This window comes from Camelus dromedarius, chromosome 10 (genome assembly GCF_036321535.1).
Source record: "Camelus dromedarius isolate mCamDro1 chromosome 10, mCamDro1.pat, whole genome shotgun sequence".
In the NCBI taxonomy this organism is placed as follows: Eukaryota; Metazoa; Chordata; class Mammalia; order Artiodactyla; family Camelidae; genus Camelus; species Camelus dromedarius.
The window spans coordinates 72,955,776-72,977,626 of NC_087445.1; the positions used below are offsets into that span (position 1 = coordinate 72,955,776).

General features: G+C 55.4%; 1 long non-coding RNA gene across 1 annotated transcript; it reads right to left on the reverse strand.

Moving 5' to 3' along the window:
• Positions 1 to 623: 623 nt before the first annotated feature.
• LOC135322354 (uncharacterized) lies at positions 624 to 3,907 on the reverse strand. Its single transcript, XR_010382885.1, has 2 exons — positions 3,712 to 3,907; positions 624 to 1,456 (listed from the first exon to the last, which is right to left on the reverse strand). It is a non-coding gene; the product is annotated as an uncharacterized LOC135322354 (long non-coding RNA).
• Between the last annotated feature and the right edge of the window lie 17,944 nt (positions 3,908 to 21,851).

Consider the following 21,851-nt stretch of genomic DNA (forward strand, 5'->3'; position numbering starts at 1 on the left):
ATTCTCACCCTAATGCCCTATGGGACTTGCAGTGTCATCTGACCTTCCTGGACTTCAACTTCTTTATCTGCTTAAAGGGGCAATAGTCCCTGCTCCCCACTACCCAAGGATCAGAAAAGATCCTCGGGCTGTGAGTACTCCCTGGCACCATGGCCTCTCCAACCCTACTGACCTATCTCACCCTGCCCGTGTGCTTGTCCTGTGATTAGCTTCCTCTTTCCTGTGCCCACAGGGACCTTCTGTGCAGTTTCCATCAATGTTTTCTAATAGAGGTCAAGGGAATTCTGTTCACAGCCAAGTCCAGCATGGGTTAACACCCACACCCCTTAGTCTGGTCAAGATTGGCTGATAGGGGCTGGGGTTAACAGGCCATCTCTGAGATCAAGAAGTGTAAATAGCAGCACTATTTACAACAGCCAAGACATGGAAGCAACCTAAATGTCCACTGACAGATGACTGGATAAAGAAGTTGTGGTATATATACATATACAATGGAATACTACTCAGCCATAAAAAAGAATGAAATAATGCCATCTGCAACAACATGGATGGACCTGGAGATCGTTATACTAAGTGAAATAAGCCAGAGAGAAAGAAAAATACCATATGATATCACATATATGTGGAATCTAAAAAAAAAGATGCATATGAACTTATTTACAAAACAGAAACAGACTCACAGACATAGAAAACAAACTTATAGTTACCAGCAGGGGGAAAGGGGGTGGGAAGGGATAAATTGGGAGTTCAAGGATTTGCAGGTACTAACTGCTGTATATAAAATGGAAAAACAAGTTTCTACTGTATAGCACAGGGAACTACATTCGATATCTTGTAGAGGCCTATAATGAAAAAGAATACGAAATGGAATATATGTATGTATATGTATGACTGAAACATTATGCTGTATACTACAAATTGACACAACATTGTAAACTGACTGTACTTCAATTAAAAAAAAAAGATTAAAAAGAAGAAGTGGATTCTGATCCCACCTCTGGCACTCAGCGAGGTGGGACCTAAGGGAAGTCACCACACCTCTCTGAGCCTCTCTTTCCCCACCTGAAAACGGAAAAAGCAGCAGCCCCCACCCCAGGGAGGGTGCCTAGAAGGCCCTATGATGAAACACGTGTGGGTGCTCAGGCCAGTGTGGGGCCCAGGGCTGGGCTCAGAGAGGCAGCGCTGCCCTTGTTAATGTCTCCACCAGAACCCGCGGGGCTTGCAGAACCAGCATCCGTGTGTGAAGGTCTGGGTGCACGCAGGTTTCCGGAACCCCCTGGTACAGGCAGGCTCATGGCCACAGCAGCCAGCTTGGATGACGATCCTGTGCAGTTGCTTTGCGGCTTCACGTGGACCTTGTTCTGGACAACCCAGGGCCTGAAGTTTCCAGCGGGGTGATCCTGGGCAAGCGACCTCACCTTCCTGGGTCTTGGCTTCCTCATGTGTAAAAGGTGGGCTGCAGAGAACCCGTGTGTTTTGCCGTTTGCCTCCCCATCTCCGGCCATTTGCCCCTCCCCTCACCTGGCAAGGTGGGTGGAGCCAGCAGGCTTCACCGCTGGATGCAGATGCTCAGGTCCGAAGAGGTTCTGCATGACTTCAACGGGGAGCCTGGATAAGAATGCAGACCCCTCCCAAGCTTTGCACTCGACCTGCCCACTGTATTCCAGCTGAAGCTTGGAGCTGAAGGGTGGGCTCTGGGGCCATGATTCCTCCTGATGCTGCTACTCCCTGGGCAGTGGTGGAGTCCTGGTCGTGAGCTCTGGGGGTCACGGGACTCTCCTTGCCATCAAGCCTTGAGAGACAGCCCCCCCAAGGGACCCCTCCAACCTTTGCAGACCCAAGGGGAACCCAGAGTCCATGGGAGGTTGGGCAGCCCAAGTGACCCGGTTGCTGGGCCAGTGCCCCCTCAGACCTGAGCGACCCAGGCTTGGGAGAGGTGCCGGGGGAGAGAAATGGGGACCCAGGGCCCCTGGGGGTGACAACAATGCAAAATCCCAGCCCCCACCAACCCTGGGGTCCCCCCTCCCCTTCCCCAACTGCTGCAGACTCTGGTTGAAATGGCATCGGCACCATCTGTCGTCCCTCCCCCACTCCGTGGGCCCGGCTGTGACTCTGCGACTCTGCCTGTAAACAGGAGGCAGGCGGGTCCCCAGGGCCAGGCAGGTGATGGGTCGGGTGCTGGCCCAGAGCTGCTGAGCTGGGATGGAGCCCGTGGGGGGCAGGCAGGATACCAGGTACCAGGAGGTCCCCAAGCCCTCCTGCAGTGGTGCCCCTACTCCCCAGGGGTCCCTCTGTGGCCCTGTCTCCCATCTGCACCCACCCCCTTCCCTGAGCTCCTTTGGTTCCCTGATCTCTCACATCTTCCCCGCCTGGCTTCTGCTGTGTTTAGAGAATTTCAAATCAATACCTGGGTTTGAGAGGGTCGATGGACCCCCTCCAACAAGGGCTGCCTCTCTGGGCTGCATGCACCCCGCCTCGCCTTGGGCATCTTTGCTTTACAGCCAGGAAAACCAAGGCCAGAGAGCAGGGCATTGGGAGCGCTGGGGGTGGACCAGGACTCACCACCTACTCGGCCCTGGCTTAGCTTTGCCTCACAGTCAGAAGCAGCTGGTTGGAAGGGAGGGAGGGGTGTCACCAAGGTGAATGTCCTGAGTCCTGACACTACAAACAAGCTTCCTGGCCTCACTTTTCCCATCTGGCGAATGGGGGAGTCAAGACGGTTCAGAAAGCATATCTTCTGAGCCAGAGAGCACACAGGGACTTGTCACCCTCTCTGTGTCCCGGCGACTTGGGAGGGGCAGCACTGAACGTGTTGGGGGCGAGTGAAGGGGGTGTCTGGGCAGGAATCAGTCCAGGTCTGTACCCTCCACATTCCCCCCTCCCAGCTCTGGAGCTTCTCCCTCCCCCCACCACGGTGCTGCCAGCTGCCCCCTCCCCTCTCCGCCTTCTGACTGCCAGCTCCTCCCCACAAAGCCCCCAGACCCCAGCTGCAGTGTTTTTACAGATCTGACCAGCCGCTCAGCCTCCCTCCTCTCCCTCCCCCTCCTCTTCCCTCCGCCTCCATCTTTCCCCCTCTCTCTCCTCCCTTCTCCCCCCTCCTCCTCTTCATCTTTCTCCCTCTGTTCTCCCCTCTCCATCCTCTCCCCCTCCTCCCCTCCGCCTCCTTCCCCCACTCCATCCTCTCTCCTCCCCCCTTTCCTCTCTCCGCCCTCCCTCCCTCCCTAGCTCTCCCTCCCTCCCTCTCTCCGGGGGAAGAAAGGTCACCGTGCAGCTGATTACTCAGAGCTCAGTTGCTGTAGCAACCGGCGGGGGAAGTGGGACAGGCTGGCTTTGAGGACGCGTGAGGTCGGCCGCGGGCGGCTGGAGCCGGCGCGGGCCTCTGTGCTCCTGCGATCGGGAAGCTGCCGGCAGCCCGGCTCCTCGGCCGCCGCGGGCCCGGCTCCGGGGTTTCATTTTTAATGAAGAATTCCTGCTTCCCTCTCGCACCCCTCCCCGCCTCCTGCCCACCTCCCTGGGGTCTGGAAGGGGAGGTTCGCCCCTCCTCGGTTTGGCTGCTTCTCTCTGGTCCTTGGTCTCTGTCTCTCCCCCTCTGCTGGGTTCTGAAGCTTCTTTCTTTCCCCCTCTCTCCCAGAGCTCAAAGGCACAGGCCCCTTCCCAGCACACGTGCATGCACAGACACGGGAGTGCACACACGCAGGAATACACACTCACCTCTCACCAGCTTGGTAAGGAGCCCAGCAAAACCTTCAGCATCCCCATCCCCCCAGGAGCCTTTGTCAGGGGTCTGGGAGACCCCAGGCTTCCGCAGCACAGCCAGAGACAAGAACCTGCCTGCTGCTCCCTGGACACCTGACATCCGCCTGGCATCCGCTGTGTGTCCAGCCCTGCCCTCCAGCAGCGCAGGACCCCTTGGGAAGGCAGCTAGACCTGCTTGTGGCGGTGGGGGGGGGGGGTTGCATGGAGGGGCGTTTGCATCCCAGCCCTCTGCTTGTGGGTTGGTCCTTCTGCCTGTGGTCCAGGGGGCAAGGCCCGCTGAGACAGAGGGTCCTGGGGGTGTCGGGCTTGGCAGTGAGGGACACAGGCTCTGCAGTGGGCTGGGCCTGGGTTCCAGGACCCTCCTCTACTGCTGGTGGGGTCATAGGTGGTTCAACCACTTTGGAAAACATTTGGCAGCTTTTTAAAAAGTGAAGCATATATCTCTGGTATGGCCAGGCCATTCCCCTCCCAGGCATTTATCCCAGAGAAGTAAAAACTTAGGGCCAAGCAGCCCTGGACAGGAATATTCGTAGCATTTGTAACAGGCAAAATCAGAACCAACCCAAATGTCCATCAGCGGGAGACCGGCTCAGCAAGTCGCGGTGCATCCTTACAATAGAACGGAAAGAAGAAACGAACTGCTGATACCTCAGCATCGTGGAGGAATCTCAAGGTCACGATGCTGAGTGAGAGGAGCCAAGAGACAAGGAGTGCATACTGTGTGATTCCATTTCTAGAACATTCTAGAAATCTCCAACTAACCTGTAGTGACAAAGCAGCTCAGTTGTTGTCTGGTGACATTGGGTGCTGGGAGGTCCCACAAAAGGGCACAAGAAGGTTTGGAGGGTGGTGGATGTGTTCACTATCTTAATGGTAGTGGTGGTTTTATGGGTTTGTACATATGCCAAAGCACAGTTTAAATGTGTGAGTTATTGTATGTCCATTATACCTCAATAAATTGAAAAAAACTAATTCCTGCTCTACAACTCACTGGCCGAGTGACCTTGGGTGGGCCACCTCACTTCTCCAAGCCTCATTTATGAAAATGGAATATTGGTAATGGTAACCTCACAGAATGGCTATGAGAATTCAATTACATAATGTTATTTCATCACTCAGCTCATCCCAAGCAAACCATGGGTGCCCCATCCAGGACAGAGAAGAACAGGACTGTGAGACCTGCCCGATGTTCACTGTTTTAGTTTATCCTCCAACCACTCACTCATGTCTTGACAATGAGAAGGGAAGCCCCTGCTCCATGCCAGACCTGACCAGTTCCTGGATGAAGAAGGGAGAAACCAGCCTTAACCCCATCCTCATGGGTACATAGTCTGGGGCAGTTACAACACTAGGAAGTTATAACCTCTGTCCTGACACGTGCAAAGGCCCTGTGGCTGGTAGGAGCATGGTACCTCCTAGAAGCCACAGAAAGGGTCTTCGTGGCTGAAATGGAGGCAGCAGGAGGTGCAGAGATGGGCCCCATCATATGACTCTTGCAGGCCCTGCCAAGGAGTCTGCAAGCCTCCTGAGGGCTGCCAACTCCTGCATGTGGTTTGTAGGAGACTGTGGTGTTGGCTCCACCTCCATGCAAATCCCAGCTCCCAGCTCACTGCCTCTTTCTCTAAGCCTCCGATTCCCCATCTGGCAAATGTAGGTGATGATCCCTCATGAGGCCAGGCCCAGAGCTCAGTGGTCAGGGATCCGAGTTGTGCCTCACTCCTTTGTCGGTTTTGCCACACTGTGTCCTAACTCTCAGGCTCTGGATTGCTTGCCTGGCCAGGCTGTGAGCACCGGGGGTGGGGGTGGGGGCTGCATCTGCACCCCCTCCCCTCTGAGTCTCTGTACCTGGCACAGAGCAGGCACCCAGTAAATATTTCAGGAGGTGAATCCAAGGCCGCCATGCAGGGACAGAGTGTCTGTTTTCACAGGGTCCACTCTCCAGTTGAAAGGCAGACTTCTGTGGGTGGGCAGGTGTGGCCCCCAGCAAATTCTCAAAAGGTATTAAGGCCATCTTACCCTCCACCCACAGCCTAGGCCTGACGTTCTCTCAAGTTCATCTTGTCACATCTGCTGTGACAGTGACTCCATGAGCCGCCTCCTTCTGTCCCCTGCACACATACCCTGGAGGCCTGAGCCTGATCCACCAATCCTCCCACCCTACCCGTGAACCTTCTCCCAGAAACCTACTGTGTGTGGGCATGGAGAGGCACTAAAGAGGAGGGCCTGTCCTGTGTGGCCAGGGGTGTGATGAGGGGGATGCCAGAGTCTGGGGAAGTCTTGTTTAGGGGAGAGGGCAGAAAAAGAGAAGAGGTCTGACCTGAAACCCAAATCTTGAGTAGCAATCAGCCAGGCAGAGGCTGTGGGGATGCTCCTGGCAAAGGACACACAGCATGTGCAAAGGCCCAGGGGCTGAGACTAAAACAGGGCTAATTTGAACAATTGAATAATGTTCAGTTTCAGAATCAGAGAGCTATGGAAAGTACCACTGAGGGATGGAGGTAGAGAGGTCAGCCTGGGTCGGGCCATTCCCAGGCTTGTGTCAGTTTCAATGTCACACTGAGGGTAATGGGGAGCCATGGGAGGTTTTAGGCAGAGGAGAGACACATTCAGAAGCACCTTCCAGAAAGATTGCTGAGGCTCCCCCAAGCAGGGACAAAGGTAGAAGCAGGGAGACCACTGAGGCAGCCCCTGCTGGTGTCCAGGTGAAGAATAATGGGGGACTGGACTAGGGTGGCAGAAGGAGGGGCAGAGAGGACTGATGGAAAGGGCTTAAAGGGCAGATATGCTGGACAAGGGGCTGAGGGAGGAGGGGGAAGAGGGTGGACAGTGGGTGGTTTGGGGGGCTGTCTCTGAGTCAGGCCACAGGGGAGAAGCAGGCCAGGCAGCATCTTCACAGCCCAGGGCCCCATGGTGCAAACCTGACTGTAAAACTGCCCTCCTCAGCCCCAAGGGGAGCTGTCCTCATGGAAACCATGGGTCTGTGGCTGGTAGAGGGCCTTGTGGGTTAACAGCTAGCAGTCGGGGACCGAGTCCAGGGTACAGGGGGCACCACCTGCAGCCAGCAGAACGTCCGACCCTCGGCCTGGACAGGCCTCTTCCCGGGATGAGTCATCCAGGGTAAAGCAGAGAGAAGAGGGTCTGGCTCCACCCCTGACAGATTCTCCCTCTGCCTCGGGCTTCCTCCTCTCTGAGACAGACAGATGCCAAAGGACAGAGTGGCTGCCAGTCCCTGAGGGCCCAGTCAGCTGAGCAAACACTGCCCGGGGCCTCCATCCATCACAGAGAAGGAGGATGTGAGGCGGGGCTCTGGGTCCAGAGAGTCTGTAGTCCGGGGGTTGCCCCACCCACGGGGTGTTCTCACTCCCAACCTCAGGCCCTCCTCTGTCCCTTGGTTCCAAGTGCTGAAAAGTGAAAATCCCCAAGCTCAGGGTTCTCTCTGACCCCCACATTCAGTCGTAAGCAAGTCCTGTCAGCTCTGCCACCAAATCTGTTCCCTGTCCCTCCCCAAAGCCACCCCCAAGTCCAGTCTCTCCATCTCTCCCTGCACACCAGCCTCCTCAGGGCCTCCCTGCCTCCCCGTCCGCCTGCCTCAGGGAAGCCCACAGCATCCTTAAAGACACAACTGGGTTCAAGTTCGTTCCCCTGGTGGCTTCATATTGTGCCCAGAAGGGCATCAGACACTACCTACAGCACCAGCCCACACACGACTCTGCCACGGTCCCCACCGCCCTTCCACCTCTCCCTCCATCTCGCCGCAGGCTTACCTCCGCCCCTACCCAGGCCTTAGCACTAGCCATTCCTGACACTTGGAGACCCCCTCCCCAGGCCTCCTGGGGCTCCTTTTACTGATCCTTCCAGCCTTAGCCCAGATGTCACATCCTCAGGGAGGCTCCAACCCAACCACATTCGCCCTTCCACCACCCCAGCTTCATAGTGTTTCTCAAACCCCAGCTACCTCTGCTGCCCTGCAGGAAGCTCCCTGAGGACAGACACTGGGCTCCCCTGTGCATTCTGCTGCCCACATGGCATCTGAGTGAATGAATGAGTGGATAAATGGATGGATGGATTGGCTGCCTCTGCGCTGGGGGAATAAAAGTTCCCCGGGGGCCCCAGAAGGGGTGGGGCAGACAGGAGACCTGCCTCAGAGTCACTACAGCTGCCTCTGCAGGGCCTCCCCTGGAGGTGGGTCTCCACTCACTTTCCTGACTTTTTCCCACCCTCCCACCCAGCCAGCTGCCCGCCGGAACTCCTGAGGCCAGAACACGGAAAGGGCAGGTCCCCCACTGTGTGCAGCAAAGGTGAGTCTAGGGCATTTAGGCCTGGGACACCGCCCCACCCCACTCATTCACCAAGGGACAGAAGAGCGTGGGGGCTGAACTCAGGCAAACAAGATTCAAAACCCAGCTCTGCCATCTACAAGCAACAAGGCCCTAGGCAAACGTCTTCATCCATCTGTGCCTCCATTTTCTCCTCTGTGAAATGGGGAGAATAACCGTATCTCCTTCACAAGGCTGGAGTGAGGAGGCAGCAGATTCTTGCCTGGCACACACAACTGAGCCAGCATGCCCAGCACAGGGTGACTGCTCAGTAAACAGCAGCCCCTCCACAGCATCATCCGAGCTCCTGCCCTGAGCCGGGCGTGGGGGCTCAGGCCAGGTAAAGGGCAGAGGCCCGTGTTCGGAGGCCCTGTTCACTTTCTGACCAATGATGTGCATCCGTCTCCCTTAAGAACTGGGCTCCCTCCACTTCCGGCCTCCACCCCACCCCCTTGCTGGGCCCAGGGACCCCCTCCTGTGTTAGGAAGCCCACTCTAGCCCTCCCTGGACCTCTCAGGCTTGGAGCTTGGAAGACCTTAGAGAGCATAGAGGCCACCCCTCTCTGCAGCCGCCAGTCGCCCCATCCACCAGATGTAGAACTGAGGCTCAGAAGTAAAGTCCTGACTCCTAGCCCAGTGCTCCTTGCCTGGGTCCTTGGATCACTGTGGTTGTTCTAGGGAGCACCCCGTTGATGTGGGATGGGTGGTCACCCTTCAGACTGGGAACTCCATGAGGACAGGGACCACGCCTGTCTTGTTCACTCTGTAGGCGCCACACAGGCCTGGAGCCTATGAATGAATGATGGATGCTGAGTGAGTGAGTAAGTGAATGAATGAGGCCAGAATCTATCTGCCTCCCGAGGCAGCATCCCAAGAGAAGGGCAAGTTGGCTCCGACCCCTGCAGGGCCAGCAGGCTGGGCCCAGCCCAGCAGAGGAGGTTGCCAGGCTGCCAACGGTTGAGAGGCTTCGAAGAGTCTCCTGACAAAAGGATCAAAGGAAGCAGATGACAGAAGGGCAGGAAATGGCTGCTGGTGGGGTGGGGGCGCGGAGCCCCCTGCCCAGGCCGGGATGAAAGAGGCACAGGAAAAGGATACAGACGGACCAGCCATGGTGGGCGAGGGGGAGGATAACAGGATGTGGACGGAGGGTCTCAGCCACTTCCCTTGGCACAGAGGATGAACATGATGGTTTTCTCCTCGGTGCAGGGGCCCCCTTTCTGCCACCACCACCAGCATCCAGCCCTGGGCCCGACGCCCAAAAAATGTTTGTTGGATCACCGTGTGCATGAATGAATGAATGAATGAAGGAATGAAAGTTCTTATCAGTTATTCCTGACCTTTCCAGGACTCAAGGAGAGTGGGTGAGTCCAAGGTATTTTGATCTAAAAGTACAGAACAAACTCCACTTGTTTCAAGAAGAACATTAACTATGACTAGCCAATACTTTATAATAACTATAAATGGAATATAACCTTTAAAAATTATGAATCACTATATTGTACACTTGTAATGTACATACTAGTGTACCTCACCTATACTTCAATTTAAAAAAAGAAGAAAAGCACTATGACTATTATTATAGTCAGTGCTTACTGAGCGGTTATTACATGTTAGGAGCTCCATATCGCGGCGTTACTTCCCCACCATCTCAGTGACTCCTCATCAGGCTCTATGAAGTGTTGCTAATTTATAGGTGAGGAAACTGAAACTCAAGAAGAATCAGGGAAGAGGTGAGAGTGGAAAAAATAAAAAAGAAGCAGAATCTTGCTCCGGGTCACCCAGCAAGTCAAGGACAGAGTTGAAATTCAAATGAGTCTTTCGAAATCTATGAACTCTACTCTTAAATACACACTCTCAGGCTGGTAGCCAAATGCCCTCTCCACTCATCCAGCCATTCACTCATTCATTCATTCATTCAGTCTGGAAGCATTTATTAGACTCCTGACCATGTCACATGCTGTGCTGGGCACTAGGGCTATGCCAGTGAAAGAAATAGGAGTCTCTGCTGGCTCAGGACCTCTCGTCTGGAGGGCATCACTCTACCCAGTAATGAATTCATCATGATTTGGAAAGTGCCAGGAAGGAGAAAGCTGGAGTGCAAAGCTCGCGGACACAGGAGGCCAGCCCAGTCTGGAAGCTTCGGAAAAGGCTTAGTGTGCAGACTGCAGGATGGGAGGGTGTTGCCGGTGGGGAGGTGTGGACAGGTGGCAGGCAGGCAAAGTCTGGGAAATGGATGAAAGAAAATAGTAGTCATAATCCTGGTCTGAGCAGGCACCGTTCATTGAGCTCTTTCTCTCCGCAAGCACCTTGCATGGATTACTTTATAAATCTTTACAATAAGATGGAGATACCAGTGTCCTTACCGTCCCCACTATAATTGAAGAGATCAGGTCATAGAGCTGCTAAGAGGCAGAGCCAGGGTCTATCTGATCTGGGGGGTCTCTGCTCCTGAGCCTGAACCCAGCATCTGCAGAAGAGAGCATCCTGCTCAGTGGCTAGGGGTGAGCTGGCCCTGCAGGGACACCCTGGAGGTCCACTGGAGGTCGAGCGCTTCTTTCCTGTGTCACCCACCAGTCCTCCTTGGGCCGAAAAGGGCTTCCTGTCCAGAGAGGAATATTTAGGGAGAGAACATACCTGAGCTCAAAGCGGCCAGTGCTGCATTAGGAGGGAACTGAACAAACACACCTGCAGGTCTTCTGACCCGGGCTGGAGAGCCTGAGCCCTGCAGGGTGGACCCCAGCCTCGAGCCCTGGAGAGGCAGAGGTTACCTTGCTCTGTGGAGGCAGCCGTGTGGTGGAGCTGCAAGGCCCCGTGTCACCCATCTCTCCATGTCCCCATATCCTGAAGACCAGACCGCTTTCCTGTTTTTAATTTGAAGGAAGAGAGGAGACCTGAGATCCTCCCTCGCCCGGGCTGTGGGCCCTGGAGGATTGTGCTGAGGGTTGAGGTCTCTCAGTGCTTCTCTCGATTGCCTAGAGGAATCAGGGCATGGGGTGGAGACCCCACGAAGCAGCCAGGGCAGTCCCAGCGCCTGGACCTCAGCAGGCCCCTGTGTCCCTTGGGAAAGTGCAAAGCAACAACAGCGCACATTCCCTGAGCGCCAGCCTGTACACCCAGCCTTGTGCTGAGCACTTCCCTAAAGTACCTCCCTAAATGCTAAGTGGCAGAGGCTGCTGGCTGTTGCCCAGTATCCATTCTGCCCTCTCCCCTTTAGTAACAGAACCTCGCCTCCCAGGTCTTACTGAGGCACACGGCTGCCAGGCTAAATACTACATTTCCCAACCTCCCTTGCAGCTAGGCATGGTCATGTGATCAGTTCTGGCCAATGGGACACAAGAGAGATGATCTATGCACCTTCTAGCTTGCCCTTAAAAGGGAGGAGCAGCCGCCACCTCCTGGGTACTCCCAACACACATGGGAAAGAACGGGGTGGGGGGAGGTGGTGACCATCGTCCACCTTGTGGATGGAGGCAATCCCCACAGGATGGGAGAGACAGAAGGAGCCTGGGCCCTGGACCAGCTCCCAGAGTGGCGCCCCCTAGACTGACAGGTGGGGAAATTGGCTTCTCTATCCTCTAGCCATGGTCCCCTGGGTTCTGCTACAGCAGCTGGGCTGCATCCTAACACACTCAGAGGCTCCCAGAGGGAGGTCTGTGATTGTCTGGAAGTGGTGAAGCCGAGACTTGAACTCAGGCCTGGGAGGTGTTGACCTGGAGCCTGTACTCAAAGTTGGTGGCCTGGACACACTGCTGCGCACAGCAGGCGCTCAATACATGGTTTTCAGGCAGAGAGATAAATAAATGAACAGGATACTTTCTAAGGAGGGTCTAACAGTAGAAGAACTCATTGCTCTGGGCTCTGAATTCCACGCATTTTCCTGGTAGGAGCCACAGCGCTTCTAATTTCTATGCCCAATGTTCAAAGGTGATCACAGTGACAGTGTCCTCCAGCTTACAAAGAGTAGCTTCACACCTACGGTCACCTTTAACTGTGACCCCCTCCCGTGAGGTCAGCAGAGGAGGCATGGTTATTATCCCCATTTTACAGGTGAGGAAACATTCTCTGCACACGTTACCAGCACATAGTAACTGCTTGACAAGTGGCGGGTCTTCTTATTCTTTTAACAATTTTTTCTTAGTAAGATGCTACCACTAATAACTTTTAAAATATCATTTTAAAAGAGGAATAGGATGTGGGAGTGCAGTAGGAGAAGCCCACGTAGAGGACCCAGGAGACCAGCAGCCATTGGACTTGATGATGACCTTGAGACATCTCCTCCCCTCTCGGATACCTGTTTCCCACGTATAAAATGAGGGAGTTTGAGAAGCTGGTCCCTTCTCCCCATTCCCATCCCAATTTCTGCTGCTTGTATCCCTGGGGTTGGGAGAGGCCAGGGTCCCCAGCCTTTGAGGGCAGGGGCAGCCCCACAAATGGAGACAAGCATGTTTCTTCTCGGCCCACTGCCAACATTTCCCAGCTCACTTCTTGAGCCTGGCTCTGAGTCCTGGGTCACACATCAGCTCTCTGAGCCTCAGTGTCCTCATCTGTAAAATGGGAATGAAAGTAAAAGTAAGGACATTGCTCATAGGACTGTCATGTCAATTACATAGGCTTATAAATATTAAGTATTTAGAATAGAGTTTGTCTCAGTAAATGCTCAGTTCATGCTATGAGTATTACGGTTATTGATTGTCAGTTATCACTAATATTATTGTTAATGAGTATAATGAAGGACTAATGAGCATTCACAGATGACTCCCATTTAGTAGCACAACTAAATGTCAAGAAATGGCAGTTCTGTTAGAAGGCCAAGGGCTGGGGACTTGGTTCCATGCCCCTGGGTCTGTGAATTCCCAGTCTAGGCACCTTACCCTGCCACCTTCCCTCTCTTAATTCTTCCCATCAGCCCCACTTGGGCTGGTCAGTTATGTTAAGAATGTAAATTCCCAAAGTCTCAACATTCATAAAGGCAACTCAAAGTTGCCTCAGCCAATCCTTTTCCTGAGTCATAGCTCTGTAAACACACACCCCCATCTGTCCTTGAATAACTCCCCAGGTTGGGCACTCACTACCTAGAAGGCTGCCCTGACAATTAGACACTTTATCTTGTGAGGCAAAACAGACCTCTCTGGGCGACCTCCCGTCCATCTGCCTTCTGGGTCCTCCCAGAATAAGTCCACACCCTCTGCCCCAACTAGCCCCTCAGGCACAGGGACAGAGGCCACTAAATCAGATCCTCCTCACCTGACACATCCCCAGTGCCTTGATCACCTGACTGAAGCAGGAAAGAGCGAGGCTGCATTTGCACAGAGCACTGGCTCAGTGGAAGTGTAACGATACAGCCCTGCAGATAAGCCCAGGGAGCCATGCTGGCCTGTAGCGCCAGCCCGCTTGCCCACCACCAGCCCTGGTTCTCTCCTCTTGCTGGTCTGGGGCCTTCCCTTTTGTACCAGAACTGCAGGCAGAGAAAAAGCAAAGGTTTGCCTGAAGCAAATACATCAAATCCTTCCACAAACACGCATTCCCCAGAATGCTGACTCCAAAGATACCAAGGAGAAGAGGCCTGCTTGATTAGATTTCTTTGGGTCTGTCACCTAATTTTGTTGTACATCTTAGCCTGGGGTCCCTGTAGTTACTGCAGAGTGTTTGATTTCTCCAAGACATTCACAGACAGTGTATAAACCTTCATCTCTGGATTTTCTCGCAAGACCGTTACAAGTTATACCACTGAGGTCAGTGGATCTGCAGGCAGCTCTCCTATTCCAACCTCCTCATTCCCCAATGCCTTGTCCCTCTGCAAGTCACTTTGCCTCCCCTGGCCTCAGTTACTCCATCTGTAAAATGGGGACAATAACTGTCCCAACTTCTTCAGGCTTTTGTGAGTGTCCAATCAGGTCAACTATCTGAAGCCTCAGATCCAGTCCCAGGCACACACTAGGTCTTTAGCAAGTATTAGAAACAATTAGCTCTCAGTTGGAAGATGAGCTTGGTGCTCTGCTAAAATTGGCCAGAATTAGGGGAGATGAATTCCCTTTGTGAAAGGAGATTGGTCCAGCCACACATTTTGCATTTTCTGGCCCCTGGGTCCGTGAGTCTCAAAGTTTACTGAGCTTGAGATGTACCTAAGGGAGTTTTAAAATACAGAGTTCCAGGCCCTGTGCTCAGAGAGCCTGCCTGATTCAGTAGGTCTGGAGAGACCCAGGAATCTGCAGTTTAGCATCCTCTCCGCTGTTCCTAACACCTTACCTTCTCCCTGAGCTGGGAATAGATGTCATCACTAAACATATTTTGTCTGCTCTGCGCCTGCCTGGGCTGAGAGCTGGAAATGTTTTGCCAGACAAGACAGAACAGAACTTTGTATTATTTTTCTTAAGGAGCGTCCCCTATATTGTAAAAGCTTCAGGCCCCACAAAACCTGGATCTGCCCAGGCCGACCTATTGTAAGTTTTGGTGAGAAAACAGCGAACGCCTTGGCAAGCCTGAATCTGGAAACAGAAGCCTCCTAGGCTTCTGAGCCTTGAAAGGAGAACCTACTGGCACCCTCAAAAGGGGCGGAGTATGTCCCTGGAGGGCCAGGACCTTCTTGAGAGCTGAGTCCCCCTCCTATTCTGACAGCCCCTGGCCCCCATGAGCTCAGGGCTCTAAACTTCTCTAGCCCAGATGGGAAGCAGGGAGGAGCAGGCTGGTGGGAGGATGGAGGACATGGGGAAGGGAGGAGGCTGTGGAGGAGGGAGAGATTGGGGAGCAAGAGGATTAGATCAGGGCTCATATAGACCCCTCTGGCTGCCTTATGCTCCAGCCTTTGAAGGGCCAGGCTGGTGAGAAGCCAGCCAGAGGTAAGAGCCCTCGGAAGAGGCCTTGGGGTTGACTTGGCTTTGATAATGACCTTGAAATGTCTGAAACCAGGGGAAGATGCAGGTTATCCAGGACCCACAGCTAGGGGCACGGGAGAGGGAAAGATATCGGAGCCCCCAGCACATTCCCCTCAATGTGAAGAGAGGAGGACCCCCCTCCCACACCGCACTCTGGGCCAGGCCCTGCCCAAGTGCCCCATTTTACTGAATCCTCACACCCACGTCCTTCAAGTCCTCATTCTGCTCTTCTCCATCCAGCAGAGGAGGAAGTGGAGGCTCAGAGAGGGCACGACCCTTGCCCAGGGCACAAGCAGGGGAGAATACAGTACAAACCAGGACTTGGACCCAGCTCTAATTCCAAATTCCTGCTCTTAACCCTCTCCTACCACACCACCCTGGGCCGTCGGCACACTGGCACGTAGTGCAAATAAAAATGGGAATGAATGAAGTAAAAAAGGAAAGAATTCACAGGCCAGCCTCTTCCCACGCCACCCCACCCCCCATCCCGCAGCTAGCTCTTTCCAACCCCGGTCTCCCGCTCCCCAGCCCCCTCTGCAGTCTAATTGGGAGGTTTCTAAGCCATCTCTCTTGCTTCCGTGGATTACCCCGCGCTCCTCCCGGAGCCCACCCCGAGGCAGCCTTCTCACAACAGGACCCCGGGCGTGGGGACGCCTCCTGACCCCCGAAGCCCAGCGGGAGAGCCAAGACCTCCAACGGGGTGGTCTCCGCAGCCTCTCTCCCCATCCTCGGCCTTACCCGCCCCTCCCCTTCCCTGGGCAGTTGAATAATTGATTCGCCCATAAATAATTGATCAGTGTTGCGCGCGCGCCCTCTGCCCCCGGGGTGCGAGGGTTCCCCATCAGGGTTAGGGGAGCAGGACGTGCTGCGCGGGGTACCAGGACCGCTGTGCTGAGCGGGTCCGGGGGGCGCAGTTTCGCTCTGCAGGCCTTTCTCTCTCCCTCTCGCTCCCTCGCGCCGGCTTTTTCCCTTTTTCTTTTTCCTTTTTTTCTTTCCTGGAGCGAAGCCCGGCGCCAGGAGTCTGGAACCAGCTTGACAAGCTTTTGAGTTATGGAGGGGGGAGAGGAGGGAGCGGGCGGGCGGCGCGGGGACCGGAGGGGAGGGGAGGGGGGCGCCGCTGCGGGTGGGGGCGGGGCGGCGGGCTCCCGCGGGCTGGGGCGCGCGCACCCTCGCTGGAAGACCTTCCCCAACTTTGGGCGAACGTTGTTAGAGGGTCTTATGGTGGCGGCCTGGAGTGGGCGGTGGGGCGCGGGGGTGAGTCATGCCGCGGACCCGGCGATCAGCCCGGCTGGCGGAACGAGCCCGGCTTTAGAGACGCAATAAATGAGGCCCGAGGAGGGCGGCGGGGTTTACACGGCCTCGGGGGCCGCGGCCTCCCCCGCCGAGCAAGACATTCCTTTCCGCTGAACTGGGCGCCTGGGCCCGCGCCGCCGCCGCGCCCTGCACGCATCGCCCTCGGCAGCGCGGCCGGGGCGGGAACGGCGCCCGGCCGGCCTGGGGTGTGGGTGGCAGGACACGGGGGAGCGGGGAGCAAGGCCTGGAGTGGCCTCCTTTCCCTCCCTGTGAGGTTCCCCGGGAGCTCACTGAATCCCCAGCTGCCAGGGAAGGAAGGGATCGGATTGCCTATTTAAGGGGTGGGGAACCTGAGCCCAGTGAGGGGCATCGCTGCGGCAGGTCGCTCAGCTGCCTGCCTGGGGTGTCTGATCCCCGCTGCCTCAATTCCTTAGCCTGAGATTCTCCATTCAGCCCTCTACCAGGGTTTTGACTTTGGGCCTGGCAATATCCCTGGGGATTCAGGGCCAGGCACACAGTAGGGGTACCTTGGCCATTGGCTGAATTTGACTGAGTCACTTTTTCAGGAACCTCGGAGAGCAGTGAGCATGCCTGTGCATCTGAGCTCACAGTGTCAGATGCCCCCAGCCCCAGGGCCAGGCAGGGGTGAGAGGTGTTTGGAATTATTGCTTTACCAGGACAAATTGTAGAGAGAAGTTTCCAGACCCCTTGAGATCTCCAAGGAGACTCAGTATACCCCAATGGACACTCTTAGATGCTAACAGAGACCAGGGTCCAAGTATGCCTTCCCCTGAACTCGGGGTCTAGCCATGTTTGACTTCTGTGTATCACAGTTTCCTTTATGGGTTCCCAGTGTTTCCCCCACCCCAGCCACAACTGGGCTCCTGCCAGCCCTGCCTGCTTCCCGCCAGTTAGTGACCTGGACCTGCTGGGCTCTGGAGTGTCACAGGCCTGGCCTCTGATTTCAGCTTTGTGGCCTGGGGCAGCCACCTCCACCACTCTGAGCCTCTCTAGCTCATGTGTGAGATGAGTTAGTAAGAGTCCCAGCCTTGCCTGGGCACTGGAAGTTTCCACGAGGCCATGGCAGTCTTGACTCAGCACAGGTCTGGCACACCATGAGCACTCAATGCATGGTCACTCTTGTTGGAGGTGGTTGTTTGTTATTATTGTTATTTCTGAAGGGCTCATTGGGGCCTAGCGAAGCCCCCCTCCTTGTCCCCCTAAGCAGAGCTGAGAGAATGCTGAGCCTGTGAAGCAGCCCGGCTCCTCCTCCCCATCCCCCGCTGAGCTGAGTGTGTTGAAATCATCCCAGAGAAGCTGCTGGGTAGAAATTTCCAGTCTTCCTGGCAAAGCTGGGAAGAGGTTGGGTGCGGCTCAGAGACGCAGTCAGGCAGGCTCTACAGGGCCAGGGCTGGGGAAGGGCCCCCAGTTGGTCTATGAGACCCGGGAAGCACCCCCGACCCTGGGCAGCGCCTGGCCTGCAGCTCCAGCCCCCAGCTGCTGTAGCGCAGGCAAGAGCCCATCGTCCGGGGGGGGGGGGGGGGGGGCTGGGGCAGGAGCCAGTGCTGGCCGTGCCCTCCTGGAGCAAGCCCTGTACTCCGGGAGTCTGAGTGAGCACCCCTGGAAGATGGCGTACCAGGGTGGCTATGAGCACTTAGCACAGTTCCAAGTACGCCACAAGTGAGGGCTCTTTAGTGACTGTCCCAATCACGGGGGCCACCAGGCCTCTGAGAGGCCCACGTTGCAGATTCCTTGGTCACCAGGAGGACCAGAGGCTCTGATCAGGATGGTGGGTCTCACTGGGGCTGTGGAGGAGTGGCCTAGAGAACCCACCAGGGACCTGGCAGACAAGCTGACCCTTGTTTTGCTCACAGGGCTGTGTGACCTAGACTAAGTAACTCAGCTTCTCTGGACCTTGTTCTCTCGATCTGCAAAACAGACAGTGACCTGTGGCCCTCACTCATCAGAGGGAAGTAAGGAGCTCTGGAGTGTGAGAAGATGGGGGTCGAGTCCCAGCACTGCCCTAAACTGAGCGGGTGACCTTGGACAAGTCTGAACGAGACTGATTAATTCTGAATAATGTGAGTGAGTAGAACATGTCAGCGGCTCTCTGCTTCAGGCCAGTGCTGGGTGTCGTACATACACTGTCATCCCCCTGCTACTCTTGGAGGGAGGTTTTATTATTGACTTTATTTTCCAGATGAAGTAACAGACTCAGAGAGGCCGATTCACTTTCTCAAGGACACACAGCTAGGAAATGAGAGAGTCAGGATTCAAACCCTAAGCTGCTGGCTTAAAGCCTGAATCCCTAAAGAAAATGCCAGTTGAATGTTTTCAAAAATAAAACATTTCAAGCACCTACTATGTGTAAGACATCGAGATAAGTGGGAACAAAAATAAGGATGCATGGCAGAGACTTCGAGAAGCTCATACCTGAGTGAGAAAACACATGACTCCAATGACACCCTCATGGAAGTTTGATGCAGAAAAGCACCACTGTAAAAGTACCACCAGGGCTGTGGGACACCAGTAGAGAGAGGTGGGGGGCAGGGAGGGTGGGAGCCAGGGGAGGAAGCACAGAGGCCAGGAAACAGGGAAGGCTGGTCTGGAGACATGAAGAGGAATTTTAGTGGAGGGCACTGGAGGCACACACAGCAAGGGCAGAGGCGTGGCAGCGTCAGAGGAGGTAACACACTCGGGCGGTGTTGCTAGAAGCCCTAGGCAGCTGCCTTCGCTGTATGAAAGTGGGGAGCCATCGAAGGTCTTTGAGCAGGGGTGGCTATCATCCTGTGGGAGCTGTAGAAAGACAGTCCTCTCGGCAGAGAAACTAGAAAGGACACACAGAAAAACTAGAAGGATGAGTTGCTATGCATTGCATGAACTTTTACAGAGCTTCCTTAAAAAAAAAATTTTTTTTTTTTTTTTGCCTTTTAAAGGTATAACTATTCCAAAAAAAAAAAAAAAGAAAGAAAATTTTCAAAGGAAAGAGTGGGACTGGGAGGCAGAGGCGTGGGCGGCTGCAGCAGGACTGAGCCAGGATGGGTGGGCCCAGGTGGCCTCTCTGACTGCTGGCTCTGCGGCTGCTTGAGTGATGGGCTGGCAGCCCCTTCTCAGAGATTGACAGGTGGGGCCACCAGGCTTTGAGACCTTCCTCTTACCTAGAGCGTGAGCCTCCCCTGACTGATGGCTTCAGCCAGTCCCTGCTTACCCCAGAAATCTGTTCGCATCCAAACTCCTCCCCTTGGGCTAGGCTTTGGGACACAGGCTGATCCTTAAATCTCATTTTTGGGCTAAATGGGGACAGTTATCCCAGGGGCCTCCCCGTGTCCTTGAGGACAGACTGTCCCATAAAGAAGCACAAGGCACCATGCTGGGCGCTTTCCGGGCAGTATCTCTTAATCTGAAGATAACCCAGAAAAAAGATATGTTGCTCTCCCCATTTGACAGATGGAGAAATGGGGCTTAGTGTCTTGCTCAAGCTCCTACAGTGAGTGGGGAAGTGGGATTCTCACCCAGGGTGGGCTCAGCCGAGAGCCCCTACCACTAGGCTGTACAGCCTCTGGCTTCTCAGGAGAAAATCTATCTCTCCCCCACTGCAGACCTCATGCATTTGGCCCGCTCTGGTTCCCAGAATAGGGGATGCAATCATGCCGCTGAGCCATTCTCTCCGCCTGCGATGCCTCTCCTCCCTTCTCAGCGCCATTCACAGGGCAAACTCCTACTTAACCTGTGAAGCCCAGTGAAACCATTGCTTCCTCTCAGAGAGTCCCAGACGGCACCTCCTGTCCTCTTATCTGTTCCCATAGAGCTCCCCAAGAGGGGAGGAAAAAACTCGGGGGACATGGCTGGAACATGAGTTCCAGCCCAGCCCCGCGTGGGCAGAGAGGAGGGGACGATGGGCTTGTTCTGGGTGCTCAGAAGGGCAGGACTTGGGCAGGGTGGACGTGAGAGGGAGGCTGGCCTTGGCTCACCCAGGGAAAGACGGATCAGCCAGCCCCTGGGATTATTTGGCTTAGAGGCCAGGAGAAGGACAAGTTCCAGAAGGAGAGGGAAGAAAAGATCCAGGCTGCCTAGCATGGTCTGGCCAGTTCTCCACCAGCCCAGAGACAACAAGCCATTTTCTGCCGGGCCCTCCCAGCACGCGTGCACCTGGACCTCTGTGGCAAGGCGGGGAGTGGGAAGCTGTCTTCTGTGCACAGGTGCCCTAGACCCCACCCCTAGGGAGCATGTGCGCAGAGTTGAAAGCCCCCTCTTAGAGCCTAGAGGCCCACACCCTGGGGCGGAGATGACCAGAATTGGGAACAGTGTAGTGTGGGCTCCTCCCAAACTCAGAGGATCCCCAGTGCCGAGAGCAGTCTCTGGCAGAGACTGCCAGAGCAGTCTTCAGCATTGGTTGATGAACGAATGAATGAATGAAGGAGTGATTGCCTGACCCCGGGCCCAAGGAGGAGGGCCAGGAGACTTGAAGTCTGTCTGCCTGCTCCCTTGTGAAACAAGACCTCCCGCATCCTGTGGAGCCGCTGGTGTGTAGGGTGGGGGGGGGGGGCTTCGAGGGAGGCAAGTAAGGGGACCAGAAGCGCCCGGGGCAGAGGCCCTGCTTGGGAGGCATGTTTCTGGTGAAGCACCCTCTGATGCCTGGGCACGGGCAGTACCAGGATCCCTGAGGAAATTTCAGGCACCCCAACATTGCCCCAGCAGGGACCCCCACACACAATTCCACAGAGGGCAGCCTGGTGTGGTCGTTAAAGTCGGGGGCGCTGGCCTCAGACATTTCTGGGCTCTAGCATCACCCCTCACAACTTAGATCAGTGCTTCAGTGTCCTGTCTGAGAAGGGGCCTGATTGACAGAGGGGCCTGATTGATAGAGCCGCCTGCTGCCCAGGTTTGCTGGGGAGCTCAGCATATCCTGTCTGCCATTGTTGTAAACAGCACAGGAGAGCAGGGAGCAGAAAGTACCCAACAGGCAGGTCACGGGCTCTGTCTCTTCGTGCCACCCATTTACCAGGTGACTTTAGGTAAGGCCCAGCCTTTCCCCAGGCCTCAACTTCCCCACTGATAGTCAGGCCCTGTGACCCTTCTCCCAAGCTCCGTGCCTGCACACACAGTGGCCTCCCCTAGACCTGCACACGGTCCCTGGCACTGCCCAGAGACACACAGGCATGCGTGCACACGTACACACACACACACAGACGCTCTCACAGGCCTACACGTGTGCGCACAGGCGCATGCTCACACCGGCACACACTCAGCCCCCTCACCCTGTGTCTCCGCTGCGCCCTCACTCTTGCCCTTGGCACCCACACCAGCTCACACTCATGCTCACACTCACACACCCCCCCCCCAAGTCGGCTGTGCACCAACTGTTGGCGCGGGCGGGGCTGGGAGTGGGCGGGGGAAAAAAAACCCACGACTCAGCCGGGGAAGAGGGGGTGCGGGGGGTGGTGCGCGGGCGAGGGAAATGACAGCCCGCGGTCCCCCTCGAGTCCCGGCTCATGAATATTAATACGACGGTAATTAAAATGCAGGGACGCAGCAGGATGGATGCGGCTGCCTCCGGAGCGCTGGGGAGCGCGGCGTCTTCGCAGGCGGGTGGAGCTCACTCCTCGCCCGCGAGC